At 46.8% G+C, this 12,288-nt stretch overlaps 1 protein-coding gene and 1 pseudogene across 1 annotated transcript in view; one reads left to right on the top strand and one right to left on the bottom strand.

The window, feature by feature from the left end:
- Nucleotides 1–12,288, top strand: part of LOC146398945 (uncharacterized) — a 367,324-nt gene that overhangs the window by 29,199 nt on the left and 325,837 nt on the right. The window lies entirely within an intron of this gene.
- Nucleotides 2,023–7,313, bottom strand: LOC146398954 (uncharacterized; annotated as a pseudogene).

The following is a 12,288-nucleotide window of genomic DNA, read 5'->3' as shown; positions in this document are numbered from 1 at the left end:
AGGTTGGGGATTCTATCCCTGGCCTTGCTCAGTGGGTTAAGGATCTGGTGTTGCTGTGGGCTGCAGTGTTGGTCACAGACAAGGCTTGGATCCTGAGTTGCAGTGGCTTTGGCGTAAGCTGGTGGCTGCAGCTCCAATTAGACCCCTAGCCTGGGAACCTCCATATTCAGCAGGAAGCAGCCCTAGAAAAGGCAAAAAAAAAAAAAAAAAAAAACACCTCCCTGTTATAGACTGAATTGTATTCTCCCAAATTCATATGTTGACGTCCAGCCCTAGACCTTAGAATGTGATGGATTGGAGAGTCTTTTTTTTTTTTTTTTGTCTTTTTTAGGGCTGCACCCATAGCACATGGAGGCTCCCAGGCTACGGGTCTAATCAGAGCTGTAGCTGCCAGCCTACACCACAGCCACAGCAATATGGGATCCAAGCCACATCTGCAACCTACACCACAGCTCATGGCAACAACGGATCCTTGACCCACTGATGGAGGCCAGAGATCAAACCCACAACCTCATAGTTCCTAGTAGGATTTGCTAAACATTGAGCCAGGACAGGACCTCCAGAGATAGTCTTTAAAGAGATAAAATGTACCCCAGATATTTATTTTTTCTCAGCTTATAAATAAGCATTATCATACTGAGTAATACTGGAGCACAAGACATAAGGCAAAATTACTAATACTGATCCTGTATTTATTTAAAATTTTGTATTGTGTTCATCGTCATGAATTTTTGCATTAATTGTGATTTTTAAAATATATTGCATTCATTATTTCTCTTGAAAAAAAAGAAATAAAATGAAGTCATAGAGTTGGGCCTAAATCCAATATGACTGCTGTCCTTATAAGAAAAGGAATTTAGGTCAAAACATGCGTGGACAGAAGACCATGCGAAGACATAGAAGATGGGCATCTACAAGCCATGGAGAGACACCTCAGGAGAAACCACCAGCAAATGTCGATCTGTCTGGGAAACTGTATGGAAAAAAAATGGCCGTCTTCGCAAAGGTGTGGCTCCAGGCTCTAGGGGTCTATTTCTGACTCTTGCCTGTGCTTCTGCTGCCAACAGAGCTCAACCCTAAGTCCCTAAATGAGTATCAGTACCATCTCCAGAATCATTGCAGCAGCTGACACTTGGTTAGTGTTTTGCTCACTCCACTCCTCTTTCCCCACCTGGCCTGGGTCCTCCAGGTTGTGTGGTGCCCCCAGGGTATGGCTTCTGTGCCCCCAGACATTTGTAAGACTCAGCAGCCTCCCTCCATCCTGCAGGATTTGCTCACATCTCCTCTGAGCAAATACTAATCTTTTCCCCATCACCCAGGCCCTCAATCACTACGAAGGCTCTGGCAGTCATTGGTACAAGTTCCTGCACTGGGGAGTTTTTGGTGGAAGGGCTCCAGCTGGGGCATCAGTGGGGCAGTCCTCCCCACCCAATAGTTTCTTGGGACGCCAGCAGGAAGCAAGGCACTTTTGCCCTCTCAAAACATCCCATAGTATTTTGAAAGGTAACAGGAATGCAGTCAGTCCGCAGCAGCCCTTGTGTATCTCTGCATGTGGTCCCCAGGCAAACATGTCTACCTCTCTGCCTGCATCAACGGCAGTCTTGTCATCAGGCCCTACACTCCCATCACCAGCGATGAGGACCAAGGCTACGTGGATCGTGTCATCAAGGTAAGGAGGGTAGGAAGGAGCTCCAGGAGCCCCTCACCCTCCTCTTTCTGGGATTTGTAGAAACTTCCAAGATGTATTTGATAGCAGGAGATGCATGTCATTTGGGGACATGGGGAGAGTATGTGGACTGGGAAAAGAGCACCTGTGTCATTCCTGCCCAGCTCCAGGCAGGTTCTAGTCAACAGGGGCCTCAGAAACCAGGGACATTCCAAATAAAATTCTTCCCGTTCTATCTTAACAGGTCTACTTGAAGGGCATGCACCCCAAATTTCCTGAGGGTGGAAAGGTGTCTCTGTACCAGAATAGCCTGAAGCTTGGGGATGTGGTGGCGATTTGAGGGTCCAGTGGGTTGCTTACTTACACTGGAAAAGGTAATGGCCCAGCTTCCACTCCAGTGCCCCTGGTCCTCCATACACAGTGTGGCTCTGAGTGTTCATGTGCCTGTGCGCAGGGATAAGGGCGGGTGGCCGCTCCTACAGACACAGCACTGAAACCATTGGAGGTATGTTCTTCAGTCCCATTTGCTGCAGAGATCCATTCCCTCCCTGTCCCCATGAATTCACCAGGCCTGACAGCTGTGGCGACGACTAAAACAAACCAGATCCTTAACTCTCTGAGTGAGGCCAGGGATCAAACCTGCAGCCTCATGCATCCTAGTTGGATTCATTTCCACTGTGCCATGATGGGAACTCCCAGTTTGTCTTATTTATGCTTTATTAATAATTGACTATCAAATTTTATTTTGCCCATATGTTTACTTAATTCTCCTGAGTCTGATGGCTGAGTTTATAAACAGTAGCTCTTACTCAGGCTGATGATCCTCCGTGTGCCCCCTGCAGCACACCAGTATCATGGAAATGGTTTCACTGGTCACTGAACAATCTCAATGGGTTTGCTGGGTACTAGTTTCCTCTGGAATAATAGCTACTTTCCCATTTGGCTGATTTTAGGAGTGGAACCAAAACTGGTCCCTGATGGAGTTAAGAATCATATTTTTGTGAGCTCTGCATTGATTCAACAGCTAGTTCTCCAGCAAGCCATGCTAATAGAGGAAGGGGCTGGAATTAGGTTTTGCGTGCTCTTTTATGTTGTTATTGTGTTACAGAGGTGGAGTCTTCACTCCTGGAGCAGGCTTCTGCAGAACAAAGTGAACAAAGTTGATCAAAAGACTCAACCAATGTGGTATTGAATTTAGTGTCATTAGCAGCTCTGAAGTCTAAATAGGTGAATATTTAACTGAAGTCATAAAGAGCATGAATTAACAGCTTTTTAATTTGGTATTTGAAATTCTATAATCCTACCTGACTATATGTGGAGAAGATTGTCAATCTAAAATATGTGTGCCATAAAAGCAGGAAATTGTACTTGCTTAACATAAATTTCAGATGGTAGCTGATTTGTGATTTGATTGCTTATGAGAGAAAACTAGTATTTGACTGACTTTTTCATTGAAGAATTTATGGTCAGTTTTTATAGGGAAGCTGGTAGATCCAAGGGTAGGATGGGTGGCTGTGTGTTGCTGACACATCTCTTGATGAAACACCCAGGCTGGTGGTCATATCAGGCAGTAACTGTGTTTTTCTTGCCATAATAATGAATGCCATCTCACTTTCTCATGAGTTTGACTGCAAAGTGTAGGCCTTTGCTATTTTAGCCTAGTTTTTCACCCATCTGTGCTGGCTAAGTTAAATAATAAAGGATTATTGATTAAACAGTGGTTTTGTGTTAGGATGTGCCTGTGTATTTGAGTAGTGGTAGAAATGTGTTTCCTAAGTAGTCTATGTACTGCTAATAATGGGCTCGTCATTCATCATTTTCCCTGGTTCTGTAACTGTGTTGAGTTTTAAGGATATAGCTGGTAAATTTTGATTGACTTCCTTTTTTTTGTCCTTTTCAGGCTGCACCCATGGCATATAGAGGTTCCCAGGCTAGGGGTCAAATCAGAGCTGTAGCAGCTGACCTACACCATAGCCACAGCAACACCAGATCCGAGCTGCATCTGTCACCTACACCACAACTCATGGCAACACCACATCCTCAACCCACTGAGCGAGGCCAGGGATCAAACCTACATCCTCATGCACACTGGTCAGGTCCTTAACCCACTGAGCCACAAAGGGAACTCCCAGGAGTTGTAGTTCTTAACCCCCTCAGCATCATTAGTTTCAAGTCAGCTGATGGAAGCCACAGGACATGACCACTACAGTTGGGGGGGGGCCTTAAATCAAGGCCTTATTTTAAAATAACAGTCATGGAAAGGATTATGTTGGATTTGCTTTTCCTTTGTTTCTGCATTCCCTCCATTTTGTAGTTAGTAACCACCTGAATCTGCCATTTTGAACTTAGGGAATGTCTAGAAGACTAAAACATTTTTCTACAAAAAGCAATGGGGGACACAGCAGGGCTTTTGTACCTTGGAGGACCGCACAGGGTCCTGCTTTGTTCAGTGATGTGAGTAGACTCATATCATGGCAGTAAAAGTATTGTGTGTGGACATGAGTGGGGTGTCCTGGGAGTTCTCCCTTTGGGCTAGAAAGTTGCATTTAAAGCTGCTACCAGAGGCCTGTCACATAGTCACCTAGGAGCATGTTTGGTTTCAGGAAGTCTGATTGACTGGCCCTTTTCTTACTGCCAACAGGCAAAATTGGTGGGATATCCAAATATTTGAGATTGGTGTGTATTCTTTTAATACTGTAGAAGTTCTGAGGTTTGCAAAGGATTGTCTGGGATGGGAGTTCCCCAATGATGTGGTTTCATATTCATTTCCTTTCCCCTGATCATTAATGAAATGCCTGCTCAGATGCTTTGGTCATTTTTTTCCAATGCGTTTTCCAATGCATTGTCTTTTATTTTAAAAGTATGTAGTTGTTGGAGTTCCCATCGTGGCACAGCAGAAGCAGATCCAACTAGGAGCCATGAGGTTGCAAGGTTGATCCCTGGCCTCACTCAGTGGGTGGAGGATCTGGCCTTGCCATGAGCTGTGGTTTAGGTCCTAGACATAGCTCAGATATGGTGTTGCTGTGGCTCTGGCATAGGCTGGCAGCTGCAGCTCCTATTGGACCCCTGGCCCAGAACTTAAATATGCCAAAAAAGACCTAAATAAATAAAAAACCAAATAAATGAATAAGTTGCAGCACTTAGGTATGAATGTGAGTTCAGCACGTGTAATTCTGAAAGGATGGGAGGAGCTGAGCCTCCTAACAAAGACAAAATGGCTAAATAAACTATGGCACACTGACATCCTGGGAGGCATGCTGCCTTGTAGATGTTCTTGGGGATATTTACTTGTCGATGGTGATGCTGAATGTAGATAGATAGATGATAGGTAGGTAGATGATAGAAAGAAATTAGTGTGTATTATATTTAAGTTAATGTGCAAGACTTCATATTTTACCCTTTAGATTTTTCCTAAATATATATATATATATATCTACTCTGAAAACAGAGCCAAATGTACTTGGTAAAAGGATATTTTCCTGTAAATTATTATTTTTATTTTAGTGCTTACTTTATTCAAATTTATTTCAGGAGCTGTTTCATTTATGTGCACAGTATTCTTGCATTCTTTGCTTTATAAACTCAGGCACTCAACCAGGAGAAGCTTCAAGGGTTGGGCTGACCCAAAGTTCTGTGAACTTTGAAGTTTTCAGCATTACTGGGCCACAGTGAAGGTTAGATTACTTGCCCTCTTCCAGGCTTTAAGGTTAGGTGTAAACTTTCCTGAAAAGCATCAAGAGAGCTAAGCTTCCAAGGGTGAAATCAAATCTGATTCAGTATATTTGCTACTGTGAAAAACTTCCCCAGCTCAGACCTGTGCTAGCACAAGTTAATCTCAAAGTGGTACCAGAGAAACATTTCATGCATAGAGTTTGGTTGGTTACCTGGGTTGGGGAAACAATAGCAGGTGAAACTATTGTGGGAGAATTGGTGCTTCTGTGCCCATTGGCTTCTGGAAGAAGAGGCAGGGGGTCATGTTTCACAGCAACCACAACCACCGCATCCACAGGCTCTGAGGGGTGGATACAAAGTCTTTTGGGAGAAGAGGGGCCACAGATTTCCCCAGACCCAAACACGGACTCATACAGAGCATGCTTGTGCTCAGCCTTAGATTTCACGTTGGGCCCAACCTGGCTGACTCTGGGGAGGATATAGGTGTTCCCCAGCCAGGGTGGCTGGGGGCAGTGGTGGTGGGAGGAATGAGTGGGTGTATGGTGGGAGTGGTGGCAAGCCACCCCATTCAGAGCCTCAGTATAGCAGCCTTGCTGGGCGGGCGAGCCCAGTTTACTACTGATGCCCATGATGCTGTTGAGCATGGTGATGGAGACTGCCCCGATGCAGTGGTTGGTGTAGGTCTTGGAGAGCTTGGCCACCTTGGAGAGCATCTACATCCTGGTGCCCAGCAAGTTCTTGCTGATGTCTTTGTCCTCGTACCAGGTCATATCGCCCTCGCTGCAGTGGTCACGGGGCAGCTGGAAGAATGCCTTGCAGAGGGGTCTGTGCTTCGACAGGTACTTGACGAAGCTTGTGTAAGGGCAGAACTCGGTTCCTGTCTCATACATGAGGGGCAATTTCTCCTCGTCACTGCTCTCGGCATGCTTCTTGCTCCAAGACAATGAGCACAATTTGTGGTAGGGCCCGACGTACTTAAAGTAGACGAACTTGCCACCATCCTCATCCATCGCCAGCCCAAAGGAGTCCTTGAGCTCACGCACGTCTCGAACCAGACCTTGTTGAGCAGCCTGAAGGGCATGTTGGTGCTGAAGACGCTGGAGATTTAGAGCTTGCCCAGATCGGCCCCCGTGATGGATTGCTTCTGCACCTCTGGCGGGGCACCCTGTTCCTCGAGCTTGCACATGACCACAGCCAGTCAAGTTGGCGCTGCACAGCTTGGGGTCCTTGGTGAGGTTGAGCGTGCGGCAGTAAGGGGACTCATTGAGGTAGTGGTTGAGGGAGCTGTGGATGATGATGAGCAACGGCTTGCTGTAGAGCTGGCCACTCTTGGAGTGGGCCTCTGCATAGAATGCATAGAACAAGCAGAGCACATGGCACAGAGCCCCCTTGTCCATGGTCTCCAAGTCTGGGCTCTGCGCCTTCTTGCTCAGGTACTCCTGGAAGTTGTGCAAATCATAGTGGGTTGCCAGCCGAGTGTTCTTGCTCAGCTGGGCCCGCTTGGGGTCCCATCCCCTGGGCGGCCCACCACGGGCCTGGGGCGCCAGCAGTTGCAGTGGCGCCTAGGGCTTCAGCATAGAGCTCTGGTCCATATTGATCATATGGACCAGCTCAGGCTCCAGCTCCTCCCCAGCCAAGTCCTCAGGCTCCAAGGGCTGGTCCCAGTCCAGCCCCATCTCTTCCTCCTCCTCCTCCTCCAGACCCCCACCTCCACCCTCCTCCTCCTCATCCCCTGTTATCTGCACCTCCTGGATCTCCTCCTCCTCTTCCTCTTCCTCCTCCTCCTCACCAGCGCTGCAGTAGTGCAGGTGGCAGTGGCGGTGGCTGTGGCCCCCAGCACCGTGCTCGCCCTCACCCTCCTCCCCATTGTTCTCCTTGGCAGCAGCGGCAGTGGTGCCGGTGCTGGCGCTGCGGCCCGTGCTGGTGTTACAGTCCCGGCTGCCAGGCATTCTCGCCATATTGCTGTCTCTCTGCCTCCTGTAAGTTACTCACCTTCCTAGTGTCTGCCTGGAGAGGATACAATATCTAAATCACAAGAGGAGAGACCTCTGTGGGTGTGCCTGCAGCACTGCTGTCTATGGTAAACAGCCTGCTGCTGACACTTTATAAAAGGAAAACTTTATCTCTCTTCTTGATCTGAAAGTGCCAACCAATGAACACTATCTAAACAATACTAACTCATAAAATGTTACTAAATGAAAAAAATCCTGTTACAGTTTATAGAGTAAGATCCCCATTAAAAAAAAATAACACCACACAACTGTGTCTGAAGATACACGAATATGAAAAAGTCTGAAAACTCCCAGGATACCCCATGGTGTATGCCTACTTTCACTGTTGGTACTGTCTCTAGCTTTTGGGACTTGAATAGAAAAGCAGAAAAATACAAATGAAAAGCCAAACATGGGTGTTCCCATCAACGCTTGGTGGAAACAAATCTGACTAGCATCCATACGGACACAGGTTAAACCCCTGGCCTAGCTCAGTGGGTTAAGGATCCAGCATTGCCTCAAACAGTGGTGTATGTCACAGACATGGCTCGATCTGGCATTGCTGTGGCTGTGGCTGTGGTGTAGGCTGGTGGCTACAGCTCCAGTTCAAACCCTAGCCTGGAAACCTCCATGTGGCATGAGTGTGGCCCTAAAAAGAAAAAAGAAAAAGAAAAGCCAAACACATCCTAGAGAGGTGCTGGCAGGGGTTAAGGACACTGCTTTTGGTGCCTGGTAGGCCTGGGTTCAAAGTCAGATTCTGTCATTTACCAGATAAGATCCTGGGCAAGGGGCTTTATAGCTCCAAGTATCAGTTTCTTCTTCTTTAAATTAGCGTTCATTGTGCTCACCTTACAGTGTTGTCAGACCATAAAAGTGATACCATAAAGTCTTTCACAAAATGACTGCCAACAGCAAAGTAAATGGGCATTGGTTTTAACAAAAATAATCACCTTTATTGAGATCAATTGCACATAATAAAATGCAATTGAGCTACACAGTGCTGTGGCTGTAGCCTCTCCTCCCATCACCACAGATTAAATTTGCCATTTGTATAGTTTTGTGTAGATGAAATCACAAGGATATGCTTCCTTCCCTTTTTGAGATTCAGTTGTGTTGTTGTTCCAGGTATCATTAGTTTAGTTCCTAAGAGCCCCAAATGTCTACGAGCCCGTAAAGGCTGTACAGTGATGAATTATCCAAAGAAAGTTCTGACCTTCCACTTTCAGTTCCTGGGAGGTGATCTTTAGGATCCTGGAATAGCCTGCTTCATGGGACTGTTTGCCCAACAGTCCCACAACATGATTTATGATGGATGGGTCTTTGGAACACACTCTATCAATTCCAGCCTCTGGGAGAGGCTGGAGATGATCAGCCATGTGGCAATAGGTGATCAAGCTCCAGTATAAACTCTGGAAACAATGCATGAGTGATCCTCCTGAATCAGCAGTATTCTGTGCACTCTGCTATGCATTGATGCCAGGGGGGGAGCGGGAAACACATCCTGAGAATATGGAAACTTCATGTTGGAAACCCTTCCAGATTTGGCACTATGTGGTGGGAACACTTGGTTGATTCTAATTTGTATCCCTTTGCTATAGGAAAAACATAATTCTAAATGGAGCACTTTCCTGAGTTCTGTGAATTGTTCTAGCAAATTATGGAACCTGAGAGTGGTGGTGGAGACTCCCAAATTTGTTTCTGAAGTGAGGATGGTGTGGGGATTCCCAGACTTGTGGCTGGTGCCTGAGCTGAGAACGTCTTGTAGGAATTCTGCCCTCAGACTTTTCAGTTTGGCAAACTCCCTGCCCATGGATAAATGCATTGTGGTGTGTACCATGGAAGGGTACTCAGTGATTTGAAAAAGGACATACTATTGATGCATGCATGGGACACAGATATGAATCTCAAAACTATTGTGTGTGTGGGTTTAATGCTGCAATTCAGCAACTGACCCAGATGACAGGTGACCACGGATGCCCTCCACCTGGGCTTATTGCACAGAAAAATGCCATGCCAGGAAGGCAAGTTGCCATGGTTTGTGGGTGAGGAGGGTGAGAGCTTCATTGGGAAGTGAAACATTGGTGGGGCCCAGAGGATAGAGTGATATGGAAGCCATGAGGGCACTTCCTTCTAACACAGATGGACAAGCCTGGCAGGAGAATGGACACTAGGGCTCAGGGAAAATAAAGCAAGGCTAGGGGTCAGTGAGAATTTGGACTCACCTGTAAGGTGTGAGGTGACCCTAGCATTTTCATAGCTGGATGGAGGTTGCCATGTGATGAAAGTAAGGTGGTGGAGTCTCCACTGTGGCTCAGTAGAAATGAATCTGACTAGCATCCATGAAGACTCAGGTTCAATCCCTGGCCTTGTTCAGTGGGCTAAGGATACAGCATTGCCTCAAACTGTGGTGTAGGTTGCAGAATAATCTTGGATCCTGAATTGTTGTGGCTGCAGTGTAGGCAGGTGGCTAGAGCTTTGATTCAACCCCTAGCCTGGGAACCTCCATATGCCACAGGGATGCCCCCCAAAAAAAAGATCAAAAAAATTAAGGTGGAGAGAAAAATTTGCTCCCTATTGTTGTACCTGGTTGAAGAATAATATTGTTGTACCCACTGGCGTATAATTGGAATGGTTGGGCAAAGGATATTTGCTCTGAATATAGCTGTCAGCAACCCATGCACATTTCAATACCCAGTGAAGTGCTTTTCAGACTTTTCTCAACAGCAACTGAAAAATAAATTTTGCATCAATACTCAGTATGCATACAAATGAAACAAAATTTCACCAAACAATATGTGCTCTTACAGCATGCAGTGCATTCTAAAATTTCCTATTCTATCCTGGTCTATGGTTTCTTTTCCTTGCCTTTCTTTTTCTCTTGATCTTGCCCTCTTTCTTTCTTTCCTTCCTTCCTTTTGCTTTTCAGGGCCACAGCCAAGGCGTATGGAGTTTTCCAGCCTAGGGGTCAAATCAGAGCTGTAGCTGCTGGCCTACACCACAGCCACAGCAATGCAGGATCCAATCCAGGTCTGTGACCTATAACACAGCTCACCACAATGCCAGATCCTTAATCCACTGAGGGAGGCCAGGGATCAAACTGCATCCTCATGGAAAATAGTTGGAGTTGTTACCAATGAGCCACAATGGGAACTCCTAGGATTTCTTTTTAAAAAACATACTGGTGATTAAGCACTAATTTTTTTCCTGGCTAAATACATTTGACCCCTTCCACATCCTATAGTGAAACTGCTTTTCTGGGTGGATGGGGGCGGGGGGCATTGGTGTTTCTGCAGAGCTGCAGGGATGGGCTGTGGTGTGGCTCTGACAGTGAGCCTGGGATGGGGGGAGAGCAGTTATGGGGACTGGCTCTGCCTCTCAGGTCATGTGGCCATAGGCACATCTTGTCACCTCTGACCCTGACTTGCCAACTCTTCAGAGGGACTGGCCACACCTGCCCTGCCTCTGAGTGGCCCTCAGAGTTGAGACCAGGTACTTGAAAGCTTCTTGGAGCTGCTATGAGCTATTTGAGGGAAAGGAATTATGTCCCTGTTTTTGTAATGCCCCCCACACCCTTCCCACAGACACCTGGTAACCACTGCAATGGATGCATATCACAAAGCAAGCATGGGAGTGTCACAGCATAGGTGATTTTAAAAGTCTGAGCATCCCCTCCAAGGCAGGTAGGACTACATATTTTAGATACATGGTCTGTAAACATCACTCAGGTATTCTTTGTAGGAAGTTATTATGCTCATCATATGGGTGAGGAAACAGAGGCTCAGAGAGAGGAGAATGTTGCAATGATTGCATGGGTGAGAGATTTCAAAGCCCAGAGCACTCATTAGCCCCTGTCCCCCTGCCCACTCTGCCCCACTGTGAAGTCCTTGACCTTCAACAGCCATGCCCAGGGCATTTAGGGAAGTGTGTTAGCCGCAGACAGCCATGGATGAGCACTGCAGCCCGAGGTGCCCCCCAGTGCTCTGGAGAGCTCTCATGTATATAGATATGTCTCTGTCATTGAATCTGGCTTCCCAAATTATGATCATGGCAACTGCAAACACGCAGGGCACCCAGCTCAGCTTTGTTCAGACCCTTGACTCCTTATGGCAGACATGGTTGTTACACCTGCTCTAACAATGTTGGGAGGGTTGAGATGGCTTTCCCAAAGTCACACAGCCGATAAGGAGCTGAGCTGAAACTTGAACTCCACTTGATCCCCAGACCTCCAATTATGACAATTTCAACCACTATGTCTTGGGGATTTAAGGAAGAAGAAAATGGGAAGGAATAGAGAAGGCTGATGCTCAATTCTGAGGATATCATGAGTGCTCTCAAGGAACGCCAAAGTGCAAGAAGAGAAACATAGACTGAGAGAGCTGAGGGCCAATCAGGTCAGAATGTACAGCATAACCCAGATTCCAGCAACCGCCCCCCAAAGCATTCTATTATTCTCTTTTTTTCTTTTTTTTTTCTTGTTAGGGATGCACTCATGGTATATGTAAGTTCCCAGGCTAGGGGTCAAATCAGAGCTGAAGCTGCCAGCCTAAGCCACAGCCACAGCATCACCAGATCCAAAGCACATCTGCAACCTACACCACAGCTCACAGCAAAGATGGATCCCTGCTAGAACAGCCTTGGCTGTGGACTCTCCTCCAGGCAGGTGGATTTTTCATAAACACTTTGTTGTCAATCTCAAGAAGAGGAGAATTACAGTCTCAGGGTTCTGACAGCATGGTGCCCCAGAACACACTCTCCATGCTCCTGTCCCATGTGCATGGTGGGGTCACTGGGGGCCTGCCAGCCAGAGGAGGAGACTGGAGGGGAGGGTGGGCAGCTTCAGAGAAGGGAAAGTCTTTATAAATAACTCCATCCTCCCTCTGCCTTGAAATCACAGCACTATGACAGGCTATGAAATTAAATGAAGAGCAGCCAGGGCTACGGCATCAGTGGGGAGAGAGG

This window comes from Sus scrofa, chromosome 10 (genome assembly GCF_054392235.1).
Source record: "Sus scrofa isolate SSC_HxYL_T2T_F1_AM1 chromosome 10, Sscrofa_HxYL_maternal_Yorkshire_Landrace_v2.0, whole genome shotgun sequence".
NCBI classification, from domain to species: Eukaryota; Metazoa; Chordata; class Mammalia; order Artiodactyla; family Suidae; genus Sus; species Sus scrofa.
This window is presented reverse-complemented; position numbering and strand designations above follow the sequence as displayed.